This window comes from Macadamia integrifolia, unplaced genomic scaffold, assembly GCF_013358625.1.
Source record: "Macadamia integrifolia cultivar HAES 741 unplaced genomic scaffold, SCU_Mint_v3 scaffold2564, whole genome shotgun sequence".
Taxonomy (NCBI): Eukaryota; Viridiplantae; Streptophyta; class Magnoliopsida; order Proteales; family Proteaceae; genus Macadamia; species Macadamia integrifolia.
This window is the reverse complement of record NW_024868800.1, coordinates 24325-31665: the sequence shown is the minus strand read 5'-3', so window position 1 is coordinate 31665 and position 7341 is coordinate 24325.

The window sequence follows — 7341 nt, the reverse complement described above, 5'->3', positions numbered from 1 at the left end:
AAGACAGCTTTTTGCGTCCCTGGTCATCATTTACAGTGGACAGTTATGCTGCCATTACCTTCACCCAGCCATTACCTCTGTTGTAATATCCACTGTAAATGATGACCAGGGACGCAAAAAGCTGTCTTTGGTCGATCTTCAGGAATAATACCAAGTTGCCAAAAACCTGCTTTTAGGTCAAACTTGGAGAAGACAGTTGCTGAGGCTAACTGAAGTAACAGAGCAGGACGGGTTGGTAATGGAAATTTATCATCAGCCAGAAAAAAGTTCGGGGGCCGATAATTAATAACCATTCTCATTTTTCCACGGATCTGTTCTGTTCTTTTGTTCACATAAAAAGCCTGACATGCCCAGGGAGACACCGTAGGTTCAAGTAAACCTTGAGCTTGTAATTGACTAAGCTCCTGGACGGCAAGTGTCAAATGTTCAGGGGGCATTCCAGGGTGACTGGCTTTTGTTGGATTGACATCTTCATTCTTCTTAAAGGGTAAGGAGATGAAGAACTTTGAATTCTGCCAGAGGGGATGTGTACACTTTGTTAGGAATTCCGTATGAGAGTCTGCACAAGAGGTCTGCAGAAGTTTTCCTTTAAANTGGGAACTCCATCAGAACGGTCGTCTTCCTTGTCCTCGTCTGATCCCTCTTATGGACGCGTATGACGACTGGCTCATCGATACGGCCGCCTTCTACGCCTATAGCAGTTCTTCCGATCCCGATACTGATTGAGTATTTGTTTGTATATTGAGTATGTATTTGAGTATTAAGGGGGAGATGACTCAGGACATCAAAACCTATAATAAGGTCTTTTCCAGGACACTGGGATCCTAACATAACATGGGAGAAAGAAAGGGTTGGAAGGAGTTGAACTTTAATGGGTTTTTTAGTAACTAGGGTGATATAGAAGGTTTCACCATTAGCTGCTAAAAATGGCAAAGCAGGGTCCTGAGGTTTCCAGAAATGATTGGGAAGGACCTTTGGGGACAAGATTGTTGTTGCAGCACCTGTATCTAAAAAAGCTATTAGCCGAATAGGGTTAGCATACGGTTCAGGAAGAAGGGTTACTGCAGCATGGGGTAAAGTAATAGACTGACAGGGAAGAGGTGTTGGTTCGTTTTTCTGGGAAAGGAAAGGGATAACCTGGTAGAGGGGATCTGAATCCTCGGACTCGGAGAAGAAAGACTCTGGGTCTGAGTCTGTGAGGTGTTGGGGATCAACCTCATCGGGGTAGTCAATAGCAAAGAGGGAGAGATCCGTAGGCTCTGCATCTAAGGAATACAGAGATTCAAGATCAGCATCTTGTAGATCATCATGATGGAGAGAGGCAAGCATATGAAGCACCTTGTCTTTCTTACTTCTATTAGGACAGTTTTTTGCAAAGCATATGGAACTCGCTGGTATTGCCTCCTCGACTGCTGATACAGCTCAGGCCTTTGCTCTTATAGGTCAAAAGGAGAAACATCTGAGGTTTCTTGAAGCACAGCTTCACAGCCTTCAACAGGCTCCACCTCAGGCAGCAACATCCAGTCGACAGCAGCCTCTTCCATTGACAGTTCCCACTGTGACTCCTCAGGATCCTTTTGCCATGTACACTATCCCGGCTCCCCCGGTGGCTTCACAGCGATCTTTTCCCCTTGAAGAATTGAAAGCCTTACAACGTCAGCAACGAAATCTGAACCCCAGGCAACAGCAACAGAAACAGAAACAGAAAAACCCAACCTTGGAAAAACCCTTTCCCCCACAATTCCAACCATATCCTATGGCTGTTTCTTATCCTGCACCCACACCACCTATCCCAAGCTATCCATCACCTTTACCTTCACCTTCACCCTCTCCACCTCGAACCAAACCTAAATATCCTCCTATAGGTGCCATAACCCCTTCTGGTGATGATGTCCTCACAGATCTACTCACCACTTTAGCCCTCCAAGATCCAACACCTGTCCCTTCTTTCATGAATACAGGCCAAGATCCTCCTGCTCCATATCCTGCACCTCCTACTGTTGATGAGATGGATGGTGATCAGGATGACCCTATGGTTCATAATCCTGAACCCATACCACAGCCCCCTCCAACATATGCTCCATTTTCAAACCAAGACCCTAAACAGTTCTTCACCTTGGATGATGTCCCTGTCTCTAAGTGGGCATCTAGGTTTGCTGATTTTCATGCCTGGATTAATGCTGAACTCTTACAAGAAGGTGCTACATCAGTCAGTGTTCTGACTAAGTTTGTTGCACGACTTCAAGGAAAACTCAGGGAATGGTATTTAGCCCTTGGTGGTTATAGACAATTACAACTTGTCCAACTCCCTGAAGCCCAGTTCATTACAGTCCTATATCAAGAATTTCTTGGTCCTGTCTCGAATGATATCACAAAGGCTCGTGAAGAGTTTTTACAGCTCAAGTGTTGTTCTCTGGCTCGTCCAGATCTTGACAAACACTATATTCGTATGACAGACCGATTCCATAAGATTGGTGGCCTTGATGATGAGAACCTCAAGCAGATCTTCCTCAACTCACTTCCAGATCCCCTTGGTACTGATACTCTGCAGTTCCTTCGGAACCAGAACATTGCTCTCGCTTCTTGCAGCATCGGCTCCTTATACAGCTTTGCTCTCACAGCTCTTGACAAACTCTGTAATGTCAAGAAAATCTGGAAAGAATTACAGTCCAAGTCTGACAAAGTGTCATCAGCCTGTGACACTTCCTGGATGAAGATCAAATGTAAAGGTTCTGATCACTCCTGTGACTGTCCAACAAAAAAGCGTTTCCATCACAAGCAGTTCTTTCCTTCTTCCAGAAAGCACAAGAAAAGGTTTCCGTTTAAGACCTCCCGGTATAAACGGTTTAAACCACAGTGGAATTTCCTTCGGAAAAAACAGTTTCGAGGGAAAACTAAGAATACTTCTTGCTTCATCTGTGGCAAAGATGGCCACTTTGCAAAAAACTGTCCTAATAGAAGTAAGAAAGACAAGGTGCTTCATATGCTTGCCTCTCTCCATCATGATGATCTACAAGATGCTGATCTTGAATCTCTGTATTCCTTAGATGCAGAGCCTACGGATCTCTCCCTCTTTGCTATTGACTACCCCGATGAGGTTGATCCCCAACACCTCACAGACTCAGACCCAGAGTCTTTCTTCTCCGAGTCCGAGGATTCAGATCCCCTCTACCAGGTTATCCCTTTCCTTTCCCAGAAAAACGAACCAACACCTCTTCCCTGTCAGTCTATTACTTTACCCCATGCTGCAGTAACCCTTCTTCCTGAACCGTATGCTAACCCTATTCGGCTAATAGCTTTTTTAGATACAGGTGCTGCAACAACAATCTTGTCCCCAAAGGTCCTTCCCAATCATTTCTGGAAACCTCAGGACCCTGCTTTGCCATTTTTAGCAGCTAATGGTGAAACCTTCTATATCACCCTAGTTACTAAAAAACCCATTAAAGTTCAACTCCTTCCAACCCTTTCTTTCTCCCATGTTATGTTAGGATCCCAGTGTCCTGGAAAAGACCTTATTATAGGTTTTGATGTCCTGAGTCATCTCCCCCTTAAATGGACTCAACAAGGTCTTGTGTATAAACAACAACTTCTTCCCTGGTCCCCTTTTTCTAACATATTTCTTGCAGAAACAGGTCCCACTTTGTTTGATGAATTTAAAGGAAAACTTCTGCAAACCTCTTGTGCAGATTCTCATACAGAATTCCTGACAAAGTGCAAACATCCCCTCTGGCAGAATTCAAAGTTCTTCATCTCCTTAGCCTTTAAGAAGAATGAAGATGTCAATCCAACAAAAGCCAGTCACCCTGGAATGCCCCCTGACCATTTGACACTTGCAGTCCAGGAGCTTAGTCAATTACAAGCTCAAGGTTTACTTGAACCTACGGTGTCTCCCTGGGCATGTCAGGCTTTTTATGTGAACAAAAGAACAGAACAGATCCGTGGAAAAATAAGAATGGTTATTAATTATCGGCCTCTGAACTTCTTTCTGGCTGATGATAAGTTTCCATTACCAACCCGTTCTGCTCTGTTACTTCAGTTAGCCTCAGCAACTGTCTTCTCCAAGTTTGATCTAAAAGCAGGATTTTGGCAACTTGGTATTATTCCTGAAGATCGACCAAAGACAGCCTTTTGCGTCCCTGGTCATCATTTACAGTGGACAGTTATGCCATTTGGTTTGAAGACGGCCCCATCAATATTCCAGCGTGCCATGATGCAAATCTTTGCTCCTATTCAAGAACAGGCCCTAATTTATATTGATGATATTCTTCTGTTTTCATCTACACAGGATGAACATCTAAGCCTTCTTCAGCAATTCCATCAGATTGTTCAAGACTATGGAATCATGCTCTCTCCAAAGAAAATGCAGATTGGTGTCTCCACTATTGACTTTCTTGGAGTCACTATTACCAAAGGAACATATGAGCTTCAACCGCATATTGCTACCTCTCTACAGCAATTTCCTGATGGACCATTGACAAAACATCAGGTTCAGCAGTTCCTTGGTATAGTCAACTACATGACTGAGTTTCTTCCTCAACAGATCCGCCACACATCTGTTCTTCATCAACTATTGAGAAAGAATGCTCCTCCCTGGTCGTCTGAACACTCTGCAGCAATTCATGCTTTGAAGCAGTTAACTACAAGACTCCCCTGTTTACAGATTCCTTCTGATGGGCGTAGGATTCTCCAAACAGATGCTAGTGATACTCATTGGGGTGCAGTTCTTCTTGAAGAAAATCCTGATTCTACAAGAACAGTCTGCGGTTACAAGAGTGGCTCATTCAAAACCTCTGAGGCCCATTATCACTCCACTTTCAAGGAAATTCTTGCAGTTCGACGCGGCATTGAAAAATTCCAGTTTCACCTTATTGGACACAGGTTCCTCATTGAACTGGACATGTCTAGTTTCCCTCGAATGCTTGAGTTCCTCCAGAAACAGCTTCCTAATGATCAACTACTCCGGTGGGCTCAATGGTTCTCAAAATGGTCCTTTGATATCAAACACATCAAAGGAAAAGAAAATGTTTTGGCAGACTTTCTATCCCGACCATCCTCTACCTTTTCTGTCATCCCACTCCTATACCCTTTAACCCCAGGAGCTTCATCTTCCTCCTCCTCAGCCACACCACAACCTTCACCCAGCCATTACCTCTGTTGTAATATCCCTCCTCATCTTCCCCCTGAAATCCTTCACACCTTAACCTACAAAGCCATCCTTACCTATAGCAAGCTCACAGCAATCCAGCTTCTCAGAATAGCCCTTCGACAAGAAGGTCTCTTTCTTGCTGGCTCTTCCTGCCACCCAGACTTCCCCTATCTTACAGTTTTCACCTTTAATACCTTCCATGACCTACAGGAATTACCCCTGATATATAAATGCATCCTCTGGCATTTATGTACAGCCTACTCCATTGCCATCAGCTTTCCTCTTCAAGCTATTCATGGCATGTGTTCTCGATGGTGTGACCCTCTATACCCTCACCGGCCAAACCGCCCTATCCTCCAGTTTCTACAGCTCTTTGCTCCCATGGAAACTTGGTTGGATCTCTTCACCTCTCTTCTCCCACCAGATGATTCCCCTGATATACCCATGCACCACACTATTATCCTCTTTCATAGACCACCAGCAGTGCTCCAGATCACTGACCCTCCACATACCCTAAACCCCTGCCATTTCATTAATTATACAACAGACTACCATGTGTATGGAACAAAGCCCTATACTCTCTTCATCAATCGCCGACAGCATAGATCAGAATGGCGACAGTTTCTTCATACCATGTGCCAAGTCAATAATACTCAGCCCCATCAAGTTTCAGCCCCACTGCTCCAGACTGTTGACTCTGCTTGGGAACTCCATCAGAACGGTCGTCTTCCTTGTCCTCGTCTGATCCCTCTTATGGACGCGTATGACGACTGGCTCATCGATACGGCCGCCTTCTACGCCTATAGCAGTTCTTCCGATCCCGATACTGATTGAGTATTTGTTTGTATATTGAGTATGTATTTGAGTATTAAGGGGGAGATGACTCAGGACATCAAAACCTATAATAAGGTCTTTTCCAGGACACTGGGATCCTAACATAACATGGGAGAAAGAAAGGGTTGGAAGGAGTTGAACTTTAATGGGTTTTTTAGTAACTAGGGTGATATAGAAGGTTTCACCATTAGCTGCTAAAAATGGCAAAGCAGGGTCCTGAGGTTTCCAGAAATGGTTGGGAAGGACCTTTGGGGACAATATGGTTGTTGCAGCACCTGTATCTAAAAAGGCTATTAGATGTACAGGTTTAGCATATGGTTCTGGGATTAAAGTTACTGCTGCATGGGGTAAGGTAATAGACTGACAGGGAAGAGGTGTTGGTTCTTTTTCCTGGGAAAGGAAAGGGATAACCTGGTAGAGGGGATCTGACTCCTCGGACTCGGAGAAGGAAGACTCTGGGTCTGAGTCTGTGAGGTGTTGGGGATCTACCTCAGCTGGGTAGTCAATAGCAAAGAGGGAGAGATCCGTAGGCTCTGCATCTAAGGAGTACAGAGATTCAAGATCAGCATCTTGTAGATCATCATGATGGAGAGAGGCAAGCATATGAAACACCTTGTCTTTCTTACTTCTTTGAGGACAGTTTTTTGCAAAGTGGCCATCTTTGCCACAAATGAAGCAAGAAGTATTCTTGGGTTTCCCTCGAAACTGTTTTTTTCGAAGGAATTTCCACTGTGGTTTAAACCGTTTATATCGGGAGGGCTTAAACGGAAACCGTTTCTTGTGCTTTCGGGAAGAAGGAAAGAACTGCTTGTGATGGAACTGCTTTTTTGTTGGACAATCACAGGAGTGATCAGAACCTTTACACTTGATCTTCATCCAGGAAGTGTCACAGGCAGAGGACACTTTATCAGACTTGGACTGTAATTCTTTCCAGATTTTCTTGACATTGCAAAGCTTGTCAAGAGCTGTGAGAGCAAAGCTGTATAAGGAGCCGATGCTGCAAGAGGCGAGAGCAATGTTCTGGTTCCGAAGGAACTGCAGAGTATCAGCACCAAGGGGATCTGGAAGTGAATTGAGGAAGATCTGCTTGAGGTTCTCATCATCAAGGCCACCAATCTTATGGAATCGGTCTGTCATACGAATATAGTGTTTGTCAAGATCTGGACGAGCTAACGAGCAACACTTTAACTGTAAAAACTCTTCACGAGCTTTTGTAATATCATTCGAGACAGGACCAAGGAATTCTTGATATAAGACTGTAATGAACTGGCCTTCAGGGAGTTGAACAAGTTGTAATTGTCTATAACCACCGAGGGCTAAATACCATTCCCTGAGTTTTCCTTGAAGTCGTGCAACAAACT